At 44.6% G+C, this 27,578-nt stretch overlaps 1 protein-coding gene across 4 annotated transcripts in view; it reads right to left on the bottom strand.

The window, feature by feature from the left end:
* PHACTR1 (phosphatase and actin regulator 1) overlaps window positions 1–27,578 on the bottom strand; it is a 527,559-nt gene that overhangs the window by 274,900 nt on the left and 225,081 nt on the right. Inside the window, exon 1 of one of the 4 annotated variants that reach the window (XM_027525395.1) lies at window positions 24,064–24,372. The exons of 2 other annotated variants lie outside the window; for them this stretch is intronic. The gene's annotated coding sequence lies outside the window, so the exon portion shown is untranslated. Of the gene's footprint in view, window positions 1–23,588; window positions 23,672–24,063; window positions 24,373–27,578 lie in introns of those variants that run through there. One more of the 4 variants, XM_027525396.1, reaches the window with a different exon arrangement.

Genomic DNA, 27,578 nt, shown 5'->3' on the forward strand with positions numbered 1-27,578 from the left:
GTCCATTCTGAAGGAGATCAGCCCTGGGATTTCTTTGGAAGAAATTATTCTAAAGCTGAAACTCCAGTACTTTGGCCACCTCATGCGAAGAGTTGACTCATTGGAAAAGACTCTGATGCTGGGAGGGATTGGGGGCAGGAGGAGAAGGGGACGACAGAGGATGAGATGGCTGGATGGCATCACTGACTCGATGGAGGTGAGTCTGAGTCAACTCTGGGAGTTGGTGATGGACAGGGAGGCCTGGCGTGCTGCGATTCATGGGGTCGCAAAGAGTCGGACACGACTGAGCGACTGATCTGATCTGTACTCTGAAGTTCCCTCCTTCTGTAGTTCAGCAACTTTCTGGTTCAATCAGTTCACTGGTCATGAAATTCCCGAATGAGGACTGGAAGTGAACTTGGGTCAAGCCAGTTATCCCACAGCAAGAATCTAAACCGGAGAACTCCTAAGCCTTTAATTGGGAGCATAATGTCTAGAAGTTAAATAATATGTGAAGAGAAGCATCTATGCCTGGAGATGCTTTGAATAATTTTTCCTACATAACCAAAAGAGCAATCTTTCCAAGGTGAGTTTTTTCCAGATGGCTTAGACTCTGTCAGGAGAAAGAAGGGATACATAAGTCATTTCTTTTAGTCTAGAGGTTTTCCTCCTCTTCAAGGGAAGAACCAGGAAGAGCCAAATCATGCATCAATAATAAGGCGTGGCTGAACAACTCGTCTTCATCTGCTTTGCAAGGGAGGCTGAGGTGGGGAGTAGCCTTGATGGTACAGTCTTTAGAATCCTCATTCAGATTACTTTTTTTATGAGTACTTTATGCAGTTAGAGTCACAAAACCTGCCTGAAAAATCACAGAGTTCTTGGCAATTCCAAAATTAGCCATGGAAAACGCCAAATACTGACACTATTTTCTAACTGTAGCTCTTATGCAGGCCCCACCGCTGCAGGCTGTGGCTGAGGACCCCAGTGTGTAACCTGCTGGGTAAGCGTTCCCACCAGTAACCTCGGGGGAAGCTGGCCAGGTTTCCGTCAAACAGAATGGAAGCACTTCCCCAGACATCTGTATAACCTGCCCACAGCTCAGAAAAACGGGAGGAGGAGTAGGTGGAGCTATGAATACTGATGCGCAAGTTTAATTTTAAAGAAACTGTGTAGGCAGATTCAGTCCTACATGGGAATTTCTGAAAAATTAAAATAAGACTAAGGAAAACTATTTTAAAGCATATAAATGACAGTAAGATGATCTCCTGGCCACCTTTATCTTTGGTCTGTACCGTGTCTCTAGGAAACAGTGAAAAGAATTTGTGTAAGACTTAGGAGACGGGAGTCTCAAATAGACAGCTTTCACAGAAAGAGACTCACAGACTTAGAGAATGAACTTATGGTTGCTCCAGGGGAAGGATGGGTGGAAGGGATAGTTAGGGATTTGGGGATGGATATGCATACTCTGCTATATTTAAAACGGATAACCAACAAGGACCTCCTGTATACCACAGGGAACTTTGCTCAATGTTATGTGGCAGCCTGGATGGAAGGGGAGTTTGGGGGAGAATGGATATATGCATATGAATGACTGTGTCCTTTCACTGTCCATCTGAAACTATCACAACACTGTTAATCAGCTACACCCCAGTAGCAAATAAAAAGTTTAAAAAAATAGGTAGTTTTCATCCACTCCAGTATTCTTGCCTGGGAAATCCCATGGACAGAGGACCCTGGTGGGCTGCAGCTCATGGAGGTCTCAAGGGTTGGACACGACCTAGCCACTAAACCACCACCACCACCCACAGACATGCGGTGGGTATTTTTTTTTTCCAATCTGCCCACTTCATCCCATCCCCCTGCCACCAGCACATCTAGAAGTCACTCTGTTTAGGACTCAGAAATGGCAAGTCCAAACTCACCACAGTTTCAGCCACTAATGCCTAACTACACGCTCAGTCTAATGTTTCCAGGGCACAACTGGATACACGGCAAGCACGGCATCATGCTCTCTGGTGGCAGAACCTGGGAAGGCTCATTCCCTCCCAGAGTGTACAATATTCAAATGATAAAGCAACCAGTAGAATAACCGCAGTGCAAAGAATGGCTATGATTAATTAGCATTGTAAGAAAGACCCGAACTGACTGTTACTAGAGGGAAAAGCCTGTGGCTTGGAGTACATAATCCACGGGGAAGGTCACACTTGGACCTGGGCCGGCAGTGTGGGAAGGAGGGCAAGGGGATTCTAAGTGTGGAGCAAAGTGTAAGCAAAAGCAGAGAGGTCGCCAGGCACAAGATATCCCCTTCTATCAGTTCACTCGCTCAGTCATGTCTGACTCTTTGTGACCCCACGGACTGCAACACGCCAGGCCTCCCTGTCCATCACCAACTCCCAGAGTTTACTCAAACTCATGTCCATCGAGTCAGTGATGCCATCCAGCCATCTCATCCTGTCGTCCCCTTATCCCGCCTTCAATCTTTCCCAGCATCAGGCTCTTTTCCAATGAGTCAGTTCTTCACATCAGGCGGCCAAAATATTGGAGTTTCAGCTTCAACATCAGTCCTTCCAATGAATATTCAGGACTGATTTCCTTTAGGATGGACTTAGGTTTGATCTCCTGGCAGTCCAAGTTACCACCCGGCTATGGTCAGTACCTGGCTCTGCTGCCTGGGGTACTGGGGTTAGAGGGAGGGTGAGACGGAGATGATGAACGGTCCACTCAGCCTGCTCACCGTAAGGCCTCTGAGGGGAAGGACGTGACAGAGCAAAGAAAGTGAAAGAGGAAAAATGATGGGCATTTCTAGTCTTCATCTCACTTGCGCATGCACACACACACAATTTATGTTTTTTGTCTATAAGCTTGTAGAGTCCCCAGTGTTTTCACACTGTAACAAGAAACTCTGTTACAACGAGGACTTCTCCCACCTTCCTTTTGCTGTGACACAGAGCAACTCTCCACCATCTGACCAGGATACCATAATCACGTTACCATTTTACCAGCAGTCCACTGAACACTTCTTTCTATCTCGCCACTCGCGGCTAAGAAATCAAGCTAACTGTGAAATCATTTCACTCCTGGGCAAACAGAAAGGAACCACTTGGAAAGTTCTCCTCGGAAGGAGAAACAAGTCTGCAGTCAGTCATTTCCAGATCAGCTGTATTATTTAGCAAGGATTTGCTATATAGGATGGGCGAACTTTCACCCTTTGATTTGTCTTGGAGAGATTCAGAGTGTCTTACAAAACTGGCAGAATACACACTCTAACATGGGTTGGTGGGCTTTTTTGGTGGGGGTCATTTACTTGAAAGGACAACTGGCCGTCTTGGACCTCCTCCACGCACAAACATAGAAAGGGAAGGTTTCTTCAAACAACAATGCCTTGTGTGAGGCTCACGATGCTGCTCAACTTCAGTCAGCACAACACAGCGTAAGCAGGTGTAGCCAGGCTGGGTCCACTGCTGGTCTCTGGGCAGGCGGGTGGGCAGAGTCTCTCCCCACGTCCGAGGACCCACTGCCAGCTACGGAGCAGAGCTCAGGAGGGCCCCTGGACCCCGACGACTTCTCTCTCAAACACATGTGCACTCTGAGCTCCCAGAGGTAAGACACACGAGCTGCTCTGGATTCTTGGTTTGTGCCTAGTGCAATGGCACCCCACTCCAGTACCCCTGCCTGGAAAATCCCATGGACGGAGGAGCCTGGTAGGCTGCAGTCCATGGAGTCGCTAAAAGTCGGACACGACTGCACGACTTCACTTTCACTTTTCACTTTCATGCATTGGAGAAGGAAATGGTAACCCACTCCAGTGTTCTTGCCTGGAGAATCACAGGGACGGGTGGGCTGCCGTCTCTGGGGTCGCACAGAGTCGGACACGACTGAAGCGACAGCAGCAGCAGCAGCAGCGCAGCATCGCCACCTTGAGAGAGAGGCACTTACTGGATTCAGAAACACATTTGATGATTATCAGAGTGATTAGAAGGAACCAGGGCAAAGGGAGAAACTCAGGGGCAAGGAGAATTTCTCAAGTAGCAAAAAAAAAAAAAAAAAAAAAAAGGCTCAATCTCCGTCTTCGCCCACCTGCAGAAAGAGAAATACAGCATCCTTGGCCATGGCAGACCCCGGTCACCCAGGAACAAGGAGCTCCATGGCTGGGCTGGAGGTGGGGAGGGGAGATGGCCCTCTGTCTCACCATTCAGGTGAGATATCTCCAGTCCACTCTCTCCTTCAGCTTAACTCCTGTCCTCGAGCTTTGCAGGGGGCGAGATGGTGAAGCTCATAGGAGCACTCAGGTGTCCCAGAGTGAAGACCTGCGTGTGTAAAGGTGAGGGCAGGAGGGGCCACCTCTACTTGGAGGGAGGTCCTGGAGAGCCTCCACCAGCAGGTGATGTGGGAACAGGACAGGCAGGTATGGAAGAGAAGCTCCAGAACCCGACAGGCATGGGGGCAAGAGAGCCTGACCTGCTTCCGGAAGAGCGGACACTGCGGATGGCTGGAGAAAGTACGGGAGAGGCAGGTGAGACCGGCTGGGACCTGGGACCCTTTGCTGCGGGGCCTGCATCTAGACAAACATCTCCTCCAGCAACCGAATGCAAGGAACCTACAAGGGACTAAAAATTACAGCACGCATGTGCAGTTGGGGCCCATTATGAATGCCAAGATACAAAAAGACCAAAAATCCAACTGACACTTCTGGGATTTGGGGAGCAAAAGCAGGGTCCTGTGCATGATCCCTGACACAGCACCACTGAGGGGTGGGCAGACCAAGTAAGCCACCCCTCCACCCCTACTGTCACCCCATTTAAGGGGCAAGCTCACCCCCATCTCAGGGAGCAAGCAAGAGAAACTATTGTTGGCTTTTGCTCCCCGTTGTGGCAGCATAAGTCTCAATACAGCCTTGCCTGAATGCCTCATTTTGATCTGTTATCAATTTCTATTGTCTAAGAACCTGGGTCAGTAACACAAGGGCTGGCTCCTTCTGAGGGCCTTGGTGCCTTTAAGGAATCGTGGCTTGTCTTTAAGATACTGGGGAGTCAGGGGAGCTTCACAGGAGAGTGTGACATGATTTGATTTAGATTTTGAAGACTTAGGCAGCCAGTGGGAGAAGGACCCCTGAGTGGATGCCAGGGGGGAACCAGGCAGGGCTGCTGGCATCAACCAGTAAGACAGAATATGGGCAGATTTCCTGAGGTAGAGGGGAACATCTTGGAGGATACCGGGACATACGGGCAGATATATCCTGAAGGTGATGATACGCTTAAATTAGGCACAGGCCCCTTCTGCAGCCCTGGGAAGAGACCCAGCAATATGTTCACAGGGAGATAGCATCTCCTCCATTACCCAAGTCAAACATTTTTGCATTTTTTTCTAAGAAATACCCCTTCAAAACAAGAGGTATCATTCAGACACAGGGAGACTGAGGTTCAAAAATGTTGAGGACAATGACATTGGAGCTGGTCAGGGAAAAAGAAGCAGGATCGACGATACAGAAATATCGCTTTTTTTAAACTAAATGTTGTATGGTATACAGTGGAGATCAAACAGAGACAAGGTCTAGAGAAGACGGTTTCAGTGAAACCAGCTCCTTCATCGATCTTAGCGGCGTGCTCCTTCAACCTCTGTCCTTACGTAACCGTCAATTATTTTGTTCTCAGGGTTAAACAGATTCCACGGCACAAATCCTTGCAGACCTTATCTGACTAGAGATTTCAGTGTTTGAGGTTTATCACTGTAAAGCCAAGGGCAACTTTATAACTTTCTTGGGGTGTGGGTGTGAAGCTATTAAATGTGGGGATAAGGTAAAAGAAAGAAATCCTAGACAGCTGTCCTTTCAATTTAAGCGTTTTGTTGTTTGAATGAACTTCATGCGTGTGTGTGTGTGTGTGTGTGCGTATAAGAGAGAGAGAAGTGGGGAGGAGGAGGAGGAGAGAGAGAGAGGCATGTGGTAGAGTAGAAAGAACACTGGACAAAGTATCCGAATTTTGTTGTCCTTCAGTCCTGAAGTTGTATCCAATTCTTTGTGACCCCATGGACTGCAGCATGCCAGGCTTCCCTGTCCATCACCACCTCCCAGAGTTTGCTCAAACTCATGTCCATCGAGTCGGTGATGCTCCAACCATTTCATCCTCTGTCACCCAGTTCGCTTCCTGCCCGCATCTTTGCCAGCATCAGGGTCTTTTCCAGAGTTGGCTCTTCACATCAGGTGGCCACAGTATTGCAGCTGCAGCCTCAGTCCTTCAGAATACTTGGGTCCATAGGCTGAGTAATCCTGACGATGAATCTGTGAACTTTCAAGGTCTTGGTTTCTTCTTGAGTCAAATGAGAGGTTTGAATTAGGTGCTCTAGAAGGTCTGCTCTTATTCTAAGTTTCATGTAAGTCAAATTTTACCTAATATTCACCCAAGGAGTTTCACTTTTTAACCAGATTGACTATTTCCTTAAAGGGTTACACCTATACTTGGCTTTATCAGAATACTCAATATGCCGCTTGCATACTGCCTCTCAAAGGAAATCTAACAGTCAGCAATCCTGCTCTCTTGTGCTGAAATACAAAATGACTGAAGCTTAGGGATGCTTGGCCAGCCTCCCTCTTCTGTCACCTCCTCCCCTCGTGATTGATTGCTAAGCCTCCTCTATGTTTCATAGATGTTGGCAAGTCAGGTTCTCAGAAATAAAGTTCAGAAGGGAAGAATGAATTGAATTATCCTATTCCTCCCATCCCACGTATTTCTAAGAGCGTGTCTGAATGCTGCAGCTCTTTAGGAAGCAATGGATGATCCCAGAATCAACTGGCCCATTTTACACAAAGCACTGGCTTCACACTAAAGGAAAGACCCACAGTACAGAAGGGAAGGCTCTTGGTCGCTGAACCTTTGATACTAAGTAAGTAAAAACGAGTTCCTTGTTAGTTATGTTGTCACAGTATTATAACGCTTTGATGTTTTCCTTAAAAATGGGTAGGAGAGGAAATGTCACTGCAGATTTTCTATGTAAACAATATTAAAGCATCCATAATTTACTAACACACACCCTTTTCACTCTGGGTAGTATTCTGATGAGCTGTTCTTTAATGTTTCTGACTCTCTGTGACCCCAGGGACTGTAGCCCACCAGGCTCCTCTGTCCATGGAATTTTCCAGGTAAGAACACTGGAGCAGGTTGCTCCTTCCTTCTCCAGGGGATCTTCCTGACCCAGGGATTGAACCAGCATCTCTTGAGTCTCCTGTATTGGCAGGTGAATTCCTTACCACTGTGCCATCTGGGAAGCCCTCTTTAACGTTTAGCTCCAAATTTATTCTCTGGTCCCATGCCCACCTTGAAGGACATAGCATGCACACACTGCTAAACATCACAGAAACAATGGCTTGGAATCTCTGAAATCTTCATGGCAAGTTTAAAAGGAACCAAAATATCAGACCGGTGCTTTCTCTTTTCCCAGCTGACCGTTTCTTTCCCATGCTACCCCACTCCTCTCACACACATTGTGACGTAGTCAGGACCCCACCCGTATCCTATTTCCATAATCAGAAAGCTTTCTGGGCACTGGGAATGCCAGCAACTGTACACAGAGGATTTTTTTTTCTGAATAAAGGAAAAAAGGAGCAAGAAGTGCTACAGAGACAAGACCTCAGACCGACGATGGAGACGGAGTCCACGAATATGCAGGTTCCACATTCTTCAACTGGAATAACTTGGAGGTGTGTGGCATACGGCAGTAACTGGCTTGATAGTAACTTTCATTGCCTTCCTTCTCTTTTCTGTCTTATTTCCCTACACCTCTACCAGTATTTCCTGAGCGCACCTCGCAAACTACTGGTACTCAGAATCTTATCTCTGGGTCAACTTCTTGGGATCCCCAGACCACGATCTAACCCATGGCTCCCATAACTACTAAATGTTCTGAGCTTCTGAAATATTAGAACTGAAAGGCACCTCACATCTTATTAGACTACCCTGATAGGTTTGGCTTTCATAAAAACAAAAACAAAAAAACTGAGGTGATCCAAGGTCACCTAAGCAGTCAATGGCAAACGGCAAATACCTTGAGTCCCCCAGGAATCTATCGGAGAGTGAGGCTTAAACCTGGCTAAGGGTTCAGGACAGTTTGGAACCAAAGTACTACTTTTAGCAGAAGTCTGTCATGGGATTTGAATTGAAGAGTAGAAAAAGTCCATGGTGATATGCTGACTATAAGAGACTAAAAAAATTAAGAAGATAATGTATTCTGTGAAGATGACAGGAGTTATAGAGAAAGGCATCATTATTAGTCAAAGAGAGATGAGAATACATAGGAAAATCTTCCTAAAGCGCTAAAGGAACAACCCTACCCTCTTCAACTCCCAAATTCCTACCACTCAATATTTTGAATGTACATTGAAAATATGGTAAGATTTCCCACCTTTGGGAGAACAACCCCTCCGAGCTCTGGACCGTTGCGTAGTAGTAGATAAACCCCCTTTTCTATACTCTACTCTTGGTCAGTCGGGGGAAGGTTTGGCTCTTTATCTTCTGTTGTAATTCGGTCCTCGACTTCGACAATTTCAGATGTTGCTGTTGGAAGTAAAAACTACAGCAACATAGATACACAAAACCTTTAAAAAACAAGACCCTGACCTTTTAAAAAAGTGCCTTATGAAGCACATAGTTGTCTTAGATGACACTGTAGAAGAGAAAGCATGCCTCAAAAAAGTTTATGAGCAAGATAAGTACTCTGCCACACGTGCGTTTGTTCTCATTTGTCCAAACATTCACATTCCTTTAAAGTGAAATCTCTCCGAGGGCTTGACATATTAAAGTAATACTCAATTTATCGACTAATAATACAGCTTCAAAGGAAAGTAATATTCTTAATGGCACCTCATCCAGTCTATTATTTATTTTATTCCTCTAAAGTTTCAAGAGACAAATTGGAGACATACAATGAGTACTATTTGATTCTAGTCTTGATTTTGGTTGTTATGAATAGAGAGCAGCTTTTATGTTCAAGGTCAAAATATGGAAGGTTACATTTATTCCAAGACTTCTTTCAAACATAGGCTTCTAGAGTGGGAGTATGGTAGGCAGAATAATGCCCCTCCCAACTAAATTCACATTCTAGTCCCCCAGCCTGTGGATATGTTACCTTACACATGGAAGGGACTAGGGCTCTTGAGTTGAAGAGATTATCCTGGGTTATCCAGATGGGCAATGGAATCACAAGAGCCCTTATAAAAGGGAAGCAAGAGGGTGAAGTCGGAGAGGAAGGCGAGGTGCTGACAAGCAGAAGTTGCAGGGATCCCATCACAAAGAAAGAGCCAGGGGCCAAGAACACTGGTCTCCAGAAGCCGGAAAACACAAGGGCCTGGATTCTCCCCAAGAGCCTCTAGAAGGAACCAAGCCTAACTTTAACCTATTGAGACTGATTTTGGTCCTCTGATCTCCAGAACTAGAAAAGTACAAATTTTTCTTTATACTTTTTAAAGAAAAGTGGTTTCTTTAAGCCACTAAATCTGTGGTGATCTGTTACAACAGCAACAAGAAACTAATCCAAGGGTCATGTGAAAGTATTAATGCTGGCCAGTCTACCGGAGGCTTCAATCCAAGCATCCTAACTGTCCCAATCTCAGGGCAGCAGGGGGGAACGGAAAGAGCAAAGCCTCAGATCAATCAGACAGCCCTTGAGTTCCGACCCTGGCTCTGCCACTTACTGTCTGTGTGCTTTGGGGAAGTTATTTCCCCTCTCTGAGCCATAACTGTTTCAGAGTTAAAGCAGTGGTTGTCTGCATTTCAGATCCGATCGAATTACATCTCTATAGCAACAGCAATAAATCATCCAGCTAGAGTAAAGGTACCAGTAGGTTGCCATGAGGTTTAAATGAAATGATGTGTCTAAAGGGCCTGTGCAGCGTTTATCGCCCAGCAGACGCTCGGCAGAGGCTAGATTTCTTAACCTCACCCCATCTTGCACAGCAGCGGTGTGTATAATCCTGCAGGGAGCTTGCTAAAATGCAGGTGGTGCATGAATCGACACCATCAATACCTTCCTGCCTCACCTGGGAAAGCATCAAATCTTCTTAGCAGGGTTTGTAAGATGCCTTTTTAACAGCTTTATTGAGACATAATTTATATACCCCCAAATCCGTGCATTTTAAGCATACAATTCAGTGACTTTCAGTGTATTTACAGAGCTGTACAACCATCACCACAATCTAATTTTTTAACATTTTCAACATCCTAAAAAGCAAACAAGCGTCCATGTACCATCATTCCTTGTTCTCGCCCTGCCCTATACAACCACAATCTATATTTCCTCAGATGGATTCCAAATGCAGTTCGCCCTTGCTTCAAGAAAATACAAAATTTTAACAAATAGACACCTGTGAGCTTACTGACCATCACGTCAAAATTCCACATCAGCTTTTTTTTTTCTCAAAAATGAAAACAGGGTCTACCTAAACAGTTTCCCTGAAGGGAAGTGGGTTTTATTGGTCAGAAACTCCAGTATTACCGGAAAACTGAAATTTAAAGGGTACACTTTCAAATCATGATTTTTAAGGATGTACAAATTTAAATGCTCCCCTTCTCCTCCTCAACCCCCACTACAAACCTCCAGTCTCAGTGGTGAGAAGACCCACTGTTATAGAGAAGCATATCAGTTCAGTTCAGTTCAGTCGCTCAGTCGTGTCCAACTCTTTGCGACCCCATGTATCGCAGCACACCAGGCCTTCCTGTCCATCACCAACTCCCGGAGTTCACTCAGACTCACGTCCATCGAGTCAGTAATGCCATCCAGCCATCTCATCCTCTGTTGTCCCCTTCTTCTCCTGCCCCCAATCCCTCCCAGCATCAGAGTCTTTTCCAATGAGTCAACTCTTCGCATGAGGTGGCCATACAAATGGACCCAAAGTCTGGGGCAGGGTGACAGGTGGGGCGGGAATCGGCTCCCCTAGTCTATGGAAGCTGACTCCCAGCTCCCTTTCCCTTCCCTCCATACTGCCTGGGCGTCTTCAGTGATCTGAGTGCCAGATCCTTTCCATTTTGCTTACCCCAGGCTTCCCTGGTGGCTCAGATGGTAAAGAGTCTGCCTGCTGTGCAGGAGACTCAGGTTCGATCCCTGGGTCGGGAAGATCCCCTGGAGGAGGAAATGGCAACCCACTCCAGGATTCTTGCCTGGAGAATTCTATGGATGGAGGAGCCTGGTGGGCTACAGTCCATGGGGTCATGGAGAGTCGGACACGACTGAGCGACTTCACTTCACTTCTTCCACCCAGGTTTCTAAGTGGTCTGGTGCATTGTTGCTGATGGGCGGCTAAAGCTGTCACCATGGGAGTGGGATCCTTGGGGATGAGGTTGGGCAGGAAGTTTCTCACCAGGACTGTAGGGTGTGTCATAAGTGACAGGGTGGCCAACCCTGCGTCTGTGACAGACTCTGAAATCTAAGTACTGACAGGAACACAGGTTAAGTGTGGTGTGCAAAGAGGCCAAGAGATGAGTTTCAGGCCCCAGGCTACTGGGAGCTGCAGGTGAGCACTGGAAATGCTATTGGAAATTAATGAACTCAGAAAAGAAACAAGTGAAAGTGAGACAGGCTGGGACCTGAGACCCTTGGATGCAATGCTTCCAGGAGCAACAAAATACCAAGAAACTTTAAGGGACTAAAAATAACTGCTTGCATGGGCAGTTGGGTGGAATTATGGACAAAAAGAGGAAAAACCCAACTGCCACTTCTGAAAAGCCATACAAAAGCAATGAGGAATGCGGTTGCCCTCCCTTCCCGAAGCAAGCAAGCAAGGGAAACTGTTATTTGTTCTGGAGCTCTCCTGATCAATTTCTGTTGATTGAGGAAGCTGAGAACCCTAGTCAGTAACAAAAAGGTTCCCAAAATACTTCCTCTCGCACTAGCCGGTTAGTGCTGCTCACCCAGGAACATGAGCGCATTGAGTTAACTCCAAGGGAAGAGCCCCTGGAGGAGGGCATGGCAACCTGCTCCAGGATTCTTGCCTGGAGAATCCCACGGACAGAGGAGCCCGGCGGGCTACAGTCCATGAGGTCACAGAGAGTCGGACATGAGCGAAGCGTCTGAGCGCACGCGCACACGGGCCAGGGTGGAGCGCACAGGGGCTCACTTCAGCGGATGCGCTGCACCGAAGAGCGTGAAGCATCTCTTCCTGCCTGTTCCAGCCACCTCCTTTCTGTTCCCGATCCTTCTACTGATTGTTACCACACAGTTTCAATTCATGGAGATATGGTTAAGAAGACAAGTTTTGCAATGATCATTGTTTCCTTCATTCTTAGATTCATGCCCATGAACTACTCACAGCATATAAAGGGCAACATTTATACGGCATCCAAAATCTTCATGCTTTATAAGCCTGTCATCATCATACTGCTGGCCAAAAAACTGAGGTGGGAGAAGCATGGCTTTGGGGAGGATTAATTTAACTTCTAAAACAGGCTGGGCACTTAGGTTCCCTTCTTTTGGGTTTAACATTTAAGTAGCTTGATATAGTTATTAGGCAAATTGCTTCTGTATCCATCTACCACAATAAACAAAGATATAGCCATTTCTATCTTGCCATAGTTATTTTATTTTTAATCATAAACGAAAAGAGAACTTCAGAAGAAACAGCACCTGTTGGCTAATTACTGTGAGGAAGAGAAGTTCAGCATCAACTAGGCTACAACTGAAATAATTGTATTTGGCAGGCAGTCTCCAACGTTTAAGTATACAAAATTTAATTACCCAGCCACAGATAGCACATTCAGCTACTTACGGGCACACTTTGAAAGTGACTCATCCAAAAAGATCCACTGGGGTGCAGTTATAACCAGAATCAGATGTTCCACAGAAGTCAGATTATGTTTATTTTATGCTGGGAGACAAGTGGATGGTAACATCTGCTCTTGACATCTTTAAAGCAAAATGTTCTTTGTGTGTGTGTAGGTACGTGTGTGCAGGGTTCTGAGTTCTCAAAGATATGTCTAAGTACTCAAGCATTTTTGTGGTGTATCAAGGCTGGTTGTACCCCTAGCTCACTTATAAGAGTAAATGAGGAAGTTAAACAGTTTTTTAAATTAAAAAAAAAAAAAAACTGTGTGGAAGAAAAGTCAGTAAGAATGGAGAACCTCTGTGGGGGAGAGAATACAAGAGCAGTTGCTAAATTTTCAGAGCTAGATGCTAACTCTGTCTGTAGTCAACACAACAGGAATGTAAAGCATTTGGCTCTTTCTTTTATCAGCAACATAGAAACAGGCACTTCAGCCTCTTATTCGAGAAGTCAAGTATGAATTCACCGCAGTCTGATACTCACCAAAGACTCCAGCAAGGCATCTGACTTTGAGAGAGGTGGCCTAGAAAGAGGAACTCTGCTTTTCCAGGTGAGAGCATCTCAACACTGGCTACAAATTTGAATCACCTGGGGTGCTTTAAAAACACCTATGCCTGAGTCCTAGCCAGCACGTCTGATTTAGAATTTTTCAAAGGCTTCCCTTGGTTGTGAACCACTACTCTAGAACCTTGCTTTTCCAGCATTAGCATCTTCTGGAAGACTGTTAGAAACGCAGTACCTCGAGTCCCGCTCTAGACCTGCCCAATCAGCGTCGGCTCTTAGTAAGATTCCCAGGTGATTCTAACGTATTTGGAAGCTCGAGAACCCCTTCTAGCAAGAAGGTTCTATGAGTTCTTTGTATTGTCAGCTCATCACAGAGTAGCACACCTCTCTGCTGAAATGCCTTCACTGAACCCAGCTTCTTGATTTGCCTGAAGATCAGTATAGTCAGTCTCCATTACACAATTCTCACTGAAGACGTTTTCCCCATGATACGCTCAATATACTTTAACCAATTGCATTTAACTATGCAATGAAAGTTCTCTTACATTTTAATGACAGAAAAAGCTCATGTCACCAGATGCGTTTAGTTCCTACTTACACATCATTTTAAAGCCTGAAGACATTCTAATCCACGAAAATCCCTGAAAACTGTAGGTATTCTATATATGTTGGCTTGGTGGCACTTCTACTTTATAAACTAAATCTTGTGGAGGCCAATTACATAAACTACTTCATTTCTTCAGCCATGAACAATGGTCTACAGGAATTTACATAGATAGTATCCTTGTTAAGTCCTTGAAACACATCCTCAAGTAACCATTACTGGATGCACCTGGAATGGGCTCCACTTTCGCCTCTGCTTTAGTCTCTCCTTTCACTCAACACTCTTGGGCTCCAAAATCACCGCAGATGGTGACTGCAGTCATGAAATTAAAAGATGCTTGCTCCTTGGAAGAAAAGCTAGGATAAACCTAGACAGCATATTTAAAAGCAGAGACACTACTTTGCCAACAAAGGTCCGTCTAGTCAAGGCTATGGTTTTTCCAGTAGTCATGTATGGATGTGAGAGTTGGACAATGAAGAAAGCTGAGTGCCAAAGAATTGATGCTTTTGAAGTGTGGTGTTGGAGAAGACTCTTGAGAGTCCCTTGAACTTCAAGGAGATCCAACCAGTCCATCCTAAAGGAAACCAGTCCTGAATATTCATTGGAAGGACTGATGTTGAAGCTGAAACTTCGATATTTTGGCCACCTGATGTGAAGAACTGACTCATTGGAAAAGAGCCTGATGCTGGGAAAGATTGAAAGCAGGAAGAGAAGGGGAAGACAGAGGGTGAGACAGTTGGATGATATCACCGACTCGATGGACATGAGTTTGAGTAAGCTCTGGGAGTTGATGATGGACAGGGAAGCCTAGTGTGCCGCAGTCCATAGGGTCACAAAGAGTCGGACACGACTGAGTGACTGAACTGAATTGAACTTCCACTCAATGGTGAGCCAGTGGTGAGGACTGGGAAGAGTGTAATGGTTCTCCAAGTGGGGTCCCAAGACCAGCAGCATCAACTGGGCACTTGTAAGAAATACAAGTTGTCAGGTAACACACCCAGACCGACTGAATCAGAGACTCTCGGGCTGGAGCTCAGCGGGAAATCACTGAGACCCTCAGTGACTCAGACATATGGGTAGTCTGAGAACCACTGGGAGCAGTCAGTGTGAGGTGGGCTCAGAGAATCTTCATTTCTAACCATTTCCCACGTTAAACTGATCGGGAAACTTACTTTAAAAACCCACTGAGGAAGAGCAATGAGAGAAAAAAACCAGCATAAACATTATGTAAAGCCCCTCTAGGAGGCTTTAAAAAAAAATTCTTGAGAATTTTAGTTTATTTTTTTAAAAACTTCAAAATAAAGAGAAAAAGTGTTTTCCTATTAATACATACAATGGCTCCTTTGAAGCTGCTGTTTTCTAAGAAATTCGACCTTCGGTTTTTAAGGACGAAGATCCTAATATAATTTTGGTAGAGAAGTTACCTCCTGAATTATCATTTAGCAAATGGGCTTCCCTTGTGGCTCAGACAGTAAAGAATCTGCCTGCAACGTAGGAGACCCAGGTTCGATTCCTGGGTCAGGAAGATCCCCGGGAGAAGGGAATGGCAGCCCACTCCAGTACTCTTGCCTGGAGAATCCCATGGACAGAGGAGCCTGGTGGGCTACAGTCTCTGGCATTGCAAAGAGTTGGACACGACTGAGCGACTAACACACGAATGGCATACGGTGAAACGGGCGTGAAAGAGAAGGAGTTTGAGTGGAAATCATGGAAGCCTACAGTCACCTTCCCTCTTTCCCTTGGGTTATCACCCCTGAAGGATTTCTTTATTTCTAGTGAGTGGAGACACCACACAGCACAGACTCCACAGAGGCAATATGGAGAGCTCTGCTCAGGCATCTGCTAGCTCTTGGCAAAACAGGGCTTCCTGTTTTCAAGATAATGTTTTAAAATGGCTCATAAAAGGTTTCTTGGACATAACCAGTCCCTGCAAAGCAATATTTTGATGATTAAACTATAAATAAATCAGAAACATATGGAGCTAATTTCCCTGGGGTTTGGCAAAACACTTTGGACTTTATTCCATCCAGAATATTTGAAGGATGGTTTCAAGTGTTCGTGGAATCAAACATGGCTGCATGTTTCCCCAGCTCCCTTTCACGCCCTGGCAGTTTAAGGACAGGACCAAGATTCCTTAAGGTTTCTTTGTCTTTGCCTTTGTTCTGAAATTACCAGATCTCAATACAAACACAGAATTTGCTCACCTAAGCGTCACAGTTGCCTGAGTATATAGCACAGTTCACCAGCAGCACTGCAACTCGCTCTCTCTGGGTTTCAGAACAGTTCAGGAGGTTTGTTTCTAATTTACAAAGGAAGGGTTTCAGACTTGAGTTATTTCAAAGAATAGCAGCTCCTTTGTAGGTGAACTCTTTCCCACTTACCTACAGAGATTCAAGCTACCTGTTCTTACAACCTCCAGCCTTTGAACTCTGAGCAGAAATGTTTTGATGGAGTTCACAGCCCTAGGGGGCATCTTCCGTGTGGCCAGAGAGAAAGCCCACCTTCTGGATATCTGAGGGTGCATTGTAGAAAGAGAGAATGAGCCCGAAGATTCTGACAGGAGTTTTTTTCCCTATTAGATGCTGTTAATATGTTTGCTTGTTTGTTTTTTAACATAATAAACAGCTCTGGCACTTTTTAAAAGAAAGATTCTGTTTTTGGAAACTATTCTATCTCCAGGCACAGTACTACTAGGAGTCCTGTGGAAATAACCCTTAACACCTAGGTGTTAAGGGAAGGGTATAATTTCTTAGTATCACAAGGACATAGGCAAGTGAGTCTTGGTGATACAGATTTGGGAAACTTAATGAGAGACTCTGTGTCTTTAAAAATGTTCAAAGGTATCTGATATCCAAGATGAAATGCAAAATAAGGAGTATGTCATTTTATGTCAGGTTATTCAAATCTAATACACAAACAGCATAATCATATTTCCTCTATTAATGAGAACATCTGTAAATAAACCACAACACTATTAGCGTGAAATGAAGAGAGTGATTAGAAGAACAATTCTTCCTTTTTAAATGGAAGTATAATTGACTTACAATATTATATTAGCTTCAGATGTGCAACATAGTGATTCAATACTTTTATACATTGCAAAACCACCACCAGGATAAGTCTGGTTGCCATCTGTCACCATGCAATGTCATGACAATATCATTGACTATATGCCCCATGACTCATTTGGTTTATAATTGAAAGGGTGTACATTGCATCTTCCTCACCTTTTTCACTCACTGCCCCACTGCTCTGGCAACCACCAGTTTGTTCTCTGTATCTAGGAATCTGTTTCTGTTCTGTTGTGTCTGTTCATTTGTTTTTTAGATTCTACATGTAAGTGAAACCATGGGATATCTGTCTTTGTCTGACATTTCACTCAGCATAGTACCCTCTAGATCTATCCATGTTGTTACAGATGGCAAGATTTGATTCTTTTTTATGCCTGAGTAATATTCAGAGAATAATTCTTAAGTAACATATATTACATTCTAGGAAACCTTGAAATGTTCAAACTTTTAAAATTAAACAGCACAATATAACATAAAGTGTTCAATTTCTGCACCTACCAAATAACTTTACCTCCTTGCAACATTAAAAAAAAAGAAGAAAGAAAGAAAGAAATCTAAAAGCTGGAGAGAAGAAGAGCATTCTTGGGGGAGAGAAGAATTTGAGCAAAAAAACACGGAAAGTAGGAAACCATGCAGTGTAAAGATGGGATATTGGAAAAATTAAAATTAAAAAGAAGAAACTAGAGAACAGATAGGTACTATTAACATTAATGGAGCTCTTTCTCCAAGATCTTAAACTACAAAACTTGTCTCTGTAATTACAACTTCCAGGGTCACTCTGCCTGGCTCTGAAACCTCTGCTCTGTTTTTTATAAGCAGGGTGTCCTTGGGCAAGTGACTTTCCTTCTTTGAGCCTCACTGTACTTACCTGTTAAATGGGCATAATAATCTCTGTCTTATAAGGCTGTTGTAAGGATTCAATGAGATCATTTAGCTAGACCCTCTTAACAGTATCTGGAAAATAGTGAGTGCTTCAAACATAACTGGCATGTCTGTTTTCAAGCCCGATCTTTAATCCCAGTTCGAGAGATAGTGAAAGACAGGGAAGCCTGGTATGCTGCAGTCCATGGGGTCACGAAGAGTCGGACACAACTTAGCAACTGAACAACCACAATAATCACCACATTATTGTAAACTGGTTTTGTGCCTGCTACTACATAGCCTCTGACAAGGTCGTTATCTCTTCCAACCCCAGTTTGCATCTCTGTGGAAAAGTGATTCCCAGTGTCTTTCTGATATGTACAGTGGATCTATGAAGTCACTGTACATACTGAATTAGTGAAACGCTGAACTGCTGTTCCTAGGGGAGTATAGGGTTAGGTTCCTGAGAGGCTCCGGTTCCAATGTTTTCATCAACTGATCATTTATTCCTTGTCTTAGGTGTGTTTCTGTTTAAAGACCTCTTGTGTGTGTGCAAAGCCACTTCAGTCGTGTCTGACTCTTTGCGACCCGATGGACTACAGCACACCAGGCACCTCTGTCCATGGGATTATCCAAGCAAGAACACTAGAGTGGGTTGCCATTTCCTCCTCCAGGGGATCTTCCTGACCTAGAGATAGAACTGGCATCTCTTATGTGTCTCCTGCAGTGGCAGGCGGGCTCTTTACCACTAGCACCACCTATATTGTTGATCCATTAACTTTGAACTTGTGGCCAACACGACTATGACACATCTGAACAAGGCATATGTAACACACAGACTGTCTCCACAAAGCACATCACGGCCCTCGTGGGCTTAGGAACGCTAGACACACTTCAGTACTACACATGGGGACTATTTTAAATAGCAAGATCCCCCCCAAAACCAACAAAAACAACAACAAAAAGCGTAGAGCATGAGCCTAAAGAGACCACAAAAATGACACTTGTTTACAGTATGAGCTGAAAAAAATGGCAGCTAAAGGGGCCGCTGCGAATGGGGAGGGGTGGGAGGGAGCACGCCCACCCTTATCTGTGTACATCTGTGAATCACCCACTCTTCCCTGACTTTCTGCTTCAATTCAGAAAAGGCATCAGTTCCCATCAGTTCCCATATGAGCTGGGCTCCATATCGCTTTCTCTGAAATCAAGGATCTGAAATTCAGAAAGGAAGTAATGTGTACATATCACTTACAAATCATCTTCCTCTCTACTCACAAATTCTGTTTGTAGGATAAATAAAGGTGTGTATGCACATGTGTGAACACTTCAGGCAATCACGTCACTGAATATCATGGTTCCTACTGAATGGGACCTGGGAAAGTTGGAGACTGATTAGGGAAATAGTGAAAAGTACACATGACCAGCTGGGCATAGTAGAAACCCAGGTGGCAGGATAAATCTTTGATTTCCTTAAAGAGACAGAACATTGAAAGGAAGTAGGATGCTGAGCCCGTGAAATGCCATAATACTTTTGACCTCAGAGGAGCATCCAATCCCAAACAATGTTAAATCCATCCTCCAAGATCAGCTGTCACTGTAGACATGTAGCCCTGCCAGTGACAATGGGCTAGTTCTTTACAGAACACTCAGGTGGAAGTGAACAACACAAGGTCCTCGTTCTCCCTCTTAGTTGAAATATGCCAGGGAGGGCCAGCTTCTCTTGACTCTTGGCCCTGGTCTACCAGGCTGTCTTCCAAGGCATGGTCCCCCTATGGGAATTAAGACATCATTTTCCTTTTGAAAGATGCCATCTTCTTTTATAAACCTGACAAATTCCTAGAACAAGAATATACCTTTTAATTGATAGGTGTTATGCAGATGGTGACTGCAGCCATGAAATTAAAAGACGCTTACTCCTTGGAAGGAAAGTTATGACCAACCTAGATAGCACATTCAAAAGCAGAGACATTACTTTGCAAACAAAGGTCCGTCTAGTCAAGGCTATGGTTTTTCCAGTGGTCGTGTATGGATGGGAGAGTTGGACAGTGAAGAAAGCTGAGCACTGAAGAATTGATGCTTTTGAACTGTGGTGTTGGAGAAGACTCTTGAGAGTCCCTTGGACTGCAAGGAGATCCAACCAGTCCATTCTAAAGGAGATTGGTCCTGGGTGTTCTTTGGAAGGAATGATGCTAAAGATGAAACTCCAATACTTTGGCCACCTCATGCGAAGAGTTGACTCATTGGAAAAGACTCTGATGCTGGGAGGGATTGGGGGCAGGAGGAGAAGGGGACAACGGAGGATGAGATGGCTGGATGGCATCACCGACTCGATGGACATGAGTTTGAGTGAACTCCTGGGAGTTGGTGATGGACAGGGAGGCCTGGCGTGCTGCAATTCATGGGGTCGCAAAGAGTCGGACATGACTGAGTGACTGAACTGAACTGAACTGAACTGATGGGGATGAATTCTGTTCCCCCCAAGTTAATATGTTGAAGCCCTAATCCCCAATACCTCAGAATGTGACTGTATTTGGAGACGGGGCCTAGAAAGAGATAATCAAAACTAAATGAGATGAGAAGTCGTCTCTGGTGGTCCAGTAGTTAAAAATCCGCCTGCTAATGCCAGGTACACGGGTTCAATCCTTGGTCAGGGAACTAAGATCCCATATGCCTCGGGGCAACTAAGGCTGTGTCCTTAATGAAGATCCCTCGAGCGGCCACCAAGACCTGAGTCGTCAATCAATCAGGTCATACGGGTGGGGTCCAAATCCAATAGGATGCTGAGCGGGGGGTTGGGGCGGGGGCGCTGGGGGGAGCTTCCCAGGTGGCTCAGATGGTAAAGCATCTACCTGCAATGCAGGAGACCCGGGTTCAATCCCTGGGTCGGGAAGATCCCCCGGAGAAGGAAATGGCAACCCACTCCAGTACTCTTGCCTGGAAAATTCCATGGACGGAGGAGCCTGGTAAACAGCCCATAGGGTCACAAAGAGTCAGACATGACTGAGCAACTTCACTTTCACTTTCCTGATAAGAGGAAAAGACACATGGGTGTTCACAGAGAGGAAAGGCTGCGTAGGGACCCAGCGAGACAGTGACCATTTTCAAGCCAAGGAGCGAGGTCTCAGGAAAAAACAACACTGCCAACATCTCGATGTTGGGCTTCTAGCCTCCAGGGCTGTGAGAAAATAAATTTCTGTTGTTTAAGCCATCCCAGCTAGTGGTATTTTGTTACAGAAGCCCTAGCAGACAAATACAGTGGTTACCGGTTATTCATTAGCTATGGATTATCTAAAGTGATTTTTCTTCTGCATTATTGAGAAGGAAACTCTGTTTCTTAGTAACACAGAAACTATATTAGGTGCTGCTCTATTCACATATTATTTTATTTACTCCCATACAACCTCCCAGGAAAGTGCTTCACTATCCCATTTTACAGAGGAAGAAACTAAACCTTAGAAAACTCAAGAAACTTGCCCAGGCTCACTCACTGAACAGGCGACAGAAATGGAGTGAGACCCAAGTCGATCTGAACACAAAAGTCTTATTCTTTTAACCAAAGCATCTATATTTCTTTGAGGACGAGATTTTCAAGAGTTCTCCAATTTTACATCTTCTGACCAGCTGTCCCATAAACTATTCAACTGTCCCAGAAGTGGACATCTGAACTGCAACTTGGCATCTGAACTGCATTTTCCAAACTGTCCTTATACTGAAAGCACTTTCTTACAAAAGTCCTTTATAAATCTACAAGCCCTGGTTCTTGGTGTGGAAAATGTTGTTTGTTGTTTAGTCATGTCCGACTCTTTGTGATCCCATGGCCTGTAGCCCACCAGCCTCCTCTGTCCATGGGATTTCTCAGGCAAGAATACTGGAGTGGGTTGCCATTTCCTTCACCAAGGGATCTTCCACCCAGGGACTGAACTTGAGTCTCTTGCTTGGCAGGCAGATTCTAGCCTGTGAAAAAGTAGGCACTACAATTTAGGCAGATTACCAAATTTTAAAGAATTAGAGAAGAAGAAAAATGCACTCAAAACTGAAACTATTCAGAGCATGGTGTTCTCTTCTGTGATTTGGAAGGCGCTGATGGCTCTTGCAGTGTCTGGAGGTCATCCTTAGCAAATTCCACCCTCATTATATTATTGAAGTGCAGAAATGCAGATTTCCAGCAAGTTTCAACCAAGAGAAATCTTGATAAAAAAGAACTCAGCGTGCTGACATTAATTATTTAAGTGGTGCTTTCTTGAGGGACTGCCATGGCTTGCATAAGTGGCTCCATAAGTTGTTTTCTTCTATTGTGAATATTTATAATATCATGCTATCGATCATATTTCCAAAGTGGGCTTTAATTAGAAACCTCATTATGCTACGCCGTTTGGCTTTGTTGTCATTGTTTAGTCTTGTTTGTTGAGCATCAGAAGATGGGTGTCAGGGCCACAACAGAGAGAGAAGTCTAGAAATTCATCATCAACTAAGTCTTTTCGATTCCCAAATATGGTACATAATGTCAAAGATTTAAGAACCACTGGCTCGGGAAGGATGGTGTGGGATGAACTGAGAGAGGAACATTGAAATATACACATTACCATATGTAAAACAGCGTCAGTGGGAATTTGCTGTATGATGCAGGGAGCTCAAATCCAGTGCCCGGTGACAACTTAGAGGGGTGGGTGGGGTTGGAGGAGGTTGGGGTTCAAGAGGGAGGGGACATGTGTATACTTATGGCTGATTCATGTTGATGTATGGCAGAAACCAACACAATATTGTAATTTCCTCCAATTAAAAATAAATTTAAAAAAGAAACAACTGGCTCAAGATCTTTTTTATTCTAGTACCCGAATATCCTTTTGCAGTGATAATTGTTATCAGTCAGGGCTGCCATCTCTGGGGTCGCACAGAGTCGGACATGACTGAAGCAACTTAGCAGCAGCAGCAAGGAGTTTTTATATGATACACTCAAATCATATAATCTGCCCCAAACTAGGAGTAGGATGGAGAACTGGGGAAGGACAACAGAAACTTGATAACGTCTCCATAGGCATTATTCTAAGAACACTTTCCCTTTGGTTCTGACATTCGCATATTTGGCTTAGCGCATCTCCTGTGGTCAAACAAAATAGCAATTAGTGATGAACTCTTCCAAATTCATGCCCTGCCTATTACTCAGGTTCTCTAGAAGTCAGTGGGGTGTGGGGGGAGAAGATCTATTGTAGCATTTCTTATTCATAACAAGTGAGCTGTTATCAGTTTGCTTATTGATTTTTATCTCTATGCTGCAAACCTCAAAATGCCACAGCCCGAACTGGGATCCCACCAAACCTGTTCCTATACTCATCCTTTCATTTTCCCAGTCATCCTTCTTTTTGATCCTTGACAACCCTGCACCCACCTTCCTGGAATTAACTGCCGGTTCGATTTTTTTTTCCTTTCCTGTCTCTTTAAATCAGAAACTTCCTGAGGTTCCTAAGCAGGCATCCAGGTCTCCCAGCAAGTCTCCATGGCAGTGAGATTTGCAAATGAATCCCCCCAGATCTGAGAAAACAGCAGCAGTTGTCTAATCAATCTCTGATTTCCAGGCATCTACCAGGGCACCAGTGGGTTCCAAGAGAGCCAATGAACCAAAGTCCGAGGATTGAAAAGCCCAATCAACTGATACTGGCAGCTCCAGAAAGGAGGAAGTCCCCAAACTGAAGAAAATATAAAACCAATACTAAATCCAATTAACAAACACACAAACGGCAATTAAATTATTTATGATTCAAATGCCTACCTCGAACTCTGTTCACACATGTATCTTCCTCTGCTCTCTGCCTCCCCAAAGGCTGTGCTTTCTCAGCCTGAACAACAGCCTTCTCAAGAGTCAGGCTCTGAAATACACATGCTACACACGCCCAGACAGCCTTTCAGTGCCAGGCAGCCCCTTCTCCATTCTTCCCAGCCCCAGGCCAGCTCATGCCAGCTCCCAGACAGGCAGACCAACTCCTCCATGGGATGGAACTGGGGCAGGGGAAAAGATCAGACAGGAGTTGGGGATGAATTTAACTCATCAAAGACCGGGTAGCCACCCATCCAGGCAGGAAGGGTCCATCTTCATCCCTTTCCTAACCTTAAAACCCTCACAGACGGTTTCTCCAGCCTCCTTCAGATCCCAGAGCAAGTTAGCAGACTCCTCCTGGCTGGTTTCCTGCTCGCACCCAGACCGCTCCCAGGAGGCAGCCCCCAGCCCGTCGCAGATAGCTTCTTACCTTCGCAAAGCCCCGGTTCTTAAAAGCCTGGCTGGCCTCTCCAAGGAGTCCTGTGTTTTCCTTGACATGGGGAGCCACCAGTTTCAGAAACAGGGCACATTTCGAAATGAAACAGAAAGTAACCCGGTGATCCAGACCGGAGCCCCCGACCTGCACTTGGCTTTGGCTCTCCGCAGCCTCGGGAGGCCTGGGACTCTGCCAGCTCACCCAGCTGTTTCAGCTCAGAGAGAATTCAGAGGAAGCTGAAGCTTGGAAGTCTGGAACTCACAGCCTGGGCTCTGTTTTTTTCTTTTTTCAGAGTATTTGTTGAGCTTTTTAACATGCAGTTTGTCTCCTTCTGCAGGGAATTACTCAGTGAGCCTGTCACCTGACTCCCAGCGGCTCCATTATATAATTCAAACAGTGCCATTTGAGTTGTGATCAGAAATCCACACTCCTTCCTACCCCCACGACCTCCCTCTCCCTTCCTTGGAGCGGAGGGCAAGACGCTCAAAACACCAAACAAAGACGATCACCCTTTCTTGCAACTTCAGCAGAGCCACTGCATTTCTGTAGTGTATTTTTTTTATTTCCCCTGAGGTTTGAGTTTTCTTGGGCAGTATGTGTGCTAAGTCGCTTCAGTTTCGTTCAACTCCTTGTGACCCCCTGGACTGTAGCCCGCCAGGCTCCTCTATCCATGGGATTATCCAGGCAAGAATACTGGAATGGGTTGCCATTTCCTTCTCCAGGTTTAGGACTTTCTGAATGTCAATGCTGAGTTAGGGGATTTCTCAAAATGTAACATCTTGAGATGTAGCTGTAGCAGTATCCTTGATTTTCATTTAGGGTGGTGGTTTGTAGATTAGATGAATCAGTGAATGGATTTGCAAATGACAGAGCTCATCATCAGTTGAACAGCTTCACACAGATTTAATGACACCTGTGCAAATGAAATCCAAAACCTAGAATGTTTATTACTTTAGCCACAATATCTAAGTTCCTTGAAATCTCAAAGGGGTAGATTGAGTGGAGAGGTCTTTAGCGTCTTCAGCCAAAACCCTGCCCCGACCCTGATCATCAACATCCCTCCTCCAGCTACCTCAAAGAAGCATGACACCCAACTGAAAACTGCAAGCTTGATGTGCAAACACCACTTCATGGCCAAACCCCCAGCCTCTGCTATCAAGCACATGGAAATTCTTAAAGCCAGTCTATAGAAATTTTTGGAGCCAGCACTGTCCTGGGTGAAGGTAATGAAGATCGGTCCTAATTTCCCTTTCTTAGCATCAGTCATCTCTGTTCAGATGATGTGTATTGAGTGGCAAGTATGTTAAGACAGAATTGACCCAGGAATGAGGGATCTTTGAGAAACTTGGGGGGCATAAATGAGCATAACACTTCAAGTGTTCGTTGCTCAGTCATGTCCAAGTCTTTGCAACCCTATGGACTGTACCCCTCCAGGCTCCTCTGTCCATGGGATTTTCCAGGTGACCATACTGGAGTGGGATGCCATGCCCTTCTCCAACGGAGCTTCCCGACCCGATCAAACCTGGGTCTCCTGCATTGCATGCAAATTCTTTATCGTCTGAGTCACCAAATGATCAACATAAAAAAATAATAAATACTCCAACCTGTTTGCTTTTTCCTTGTCAAAGCCAGATGAACTGTATACAGTGGTGGCTCTGGGTTCCTAGTCTCCTCCTAGCCAGTGGAGACTTGTTGCTGAAGATGGGAAATGCTCCAAAAAGACTGTTAAAGTCTAGGGAACAAACGCTAACAAACGCTAACCTCCTTTTGGCTTTTCTTGGTCTGACCTCTTTTTTCCCTTTTGCATTTCCTCACTCCTATCGGCCAAAGGAACCTCCCCTGCCCTTCTTGCCTGCCTGCAACAGTGTATTAATAGTTGATACCACGGCTATACTAAACTATGTGACATTAGACTGATACTCTGTGCTAAGAATGGGACTTTCCCAGGTAAAAGAATCCACCTGCCAATGCAGAAGACAGAGGAGATGCAGGTTTGACCCCTGGGTTGGGAAGATACCCTGGAGAAGGAAATGGCAACCCACTCACTCCAGTATTCCTGCCTGGAAAATCCCATGGACAAAGGAGCCTGGTGGGCTACAGTTCCCGGGGTCGCAAAGAGCTGGACACGACTGAGCATGCTCCTGCCCTAAGAATAGTTTGCAAAATTCTTTGTAACTACCCACATATCCCTCTGAAGTGGGCATGGGGTAATTATTCTTCTTTTCCAGACCCAAAGAAAGCCAGTGACATAGATGGAAATTAGAAGTCAATTTTCCTACACTCAGAGCTCTGTTTTGCAAAGGAAGACCCAGATATACATTAAAAAACAGAACCGTATAAACATGAATGACAGATTGATGTCTGTTTATATCTCTCCCTCCAGGTGTGGTAAATACAGAGTGGTGTGGCCGTTGCTATGGTAACTACTTGTTTATTAATGAGAATAAGGCTACATAGTAAAATATTAGAAAACATCAGGTGGTGAGGAAGAAGCAATAATGCAAAATAAATACTTGGTCTCTGTACAGTCCCTCAGCACTGACACCACAAAACTCCAACTTCCTAGACCAGTGTTGTCCAACAGGAAAACAATGTGAGCTACATATGTAATTTAAAATTTTCTAGTTGTTGCATTTAAAAAGAAAAAAAACTAGTGAAACTGATTTTGGTAATATTATCAGCTTGACAAACACCAGCTGTCCAGCTGAGAGGCTCATTCTACCTCCTACTTCAAATCCAATATATTCAAAATATTATTTCAGCATGTAATATTATAAAATTATTAACAGAGCATTTATGTTCTTTACTTCAGACTAAGTCTCTGCACTCTGATATGAATTGTGTGTATTTTACACTCACATCACATCTCAATTCAGGGTAGTATCTACATCTCAAATGTTCAATAGCCACAAAGAGTCAGTGGTAACCACATTAGATGGCCAAACTTCAGACTATATGTGGTCATTTTGGCTTGAAATTTGTTCTCTGAGTACACATTTGTCTGTCCCTACTTGGAACTTTTAGAAAAATGAACTGAATTCATTTGGCTCTAGCTTTATGGCATAATTCAAGTGATGTTCTCTTGGGTGGAGCAAGAAAATATCAAATAAGCTTGAAACTGAAGTAGTATTAAAGATTCAGCTTCTTTCATGCCACCAGAGGATCATGAAGATTAAAAAAAATAAATCTCAGGTTTATAAAAATTCCTTTCTTGGTTGGTCCCATTCGCCCAAATTACCCAGAACCGTGCTTGACTACACGTTTTCTGCCCTCTCCTCTCAGCACCCCTAACAGACCGCTCAGTCATAACAAGCCTACCTGTCACCTCTTCTCGAGTCTGGGGACCTCTGCCTGGTCTCCCTGCCTCCACTCTCCACCCATTACATTCATGTTCTCTCCTGCCTTCAGCACGAGCATGCGTTGAAAGCAGACGTTAATCATGGAGCTTCTCAACTTAAAGCTTTTAATAGCAACCTGTTACCTTTTGAATAAAATCCATACTCCTTGGC

This window comes from Bos indicus x Bos taurus, chromosome 23 (genome assembly GCF_003369695.1).
Source record: "Bos indicus x Bos taurus breed Angus x Brahman F1 hybrid chromosome 23, Bos_hybrid_MaternalHap_v2.0, whole genome shotgun sequence".
NCBI classification, from domain to species: Eukaryota; Metazoa; Chordata; class Mammalia; order Artiodactyla; family Bovidae; genus Bos; species Bos indicus x Bos taurus.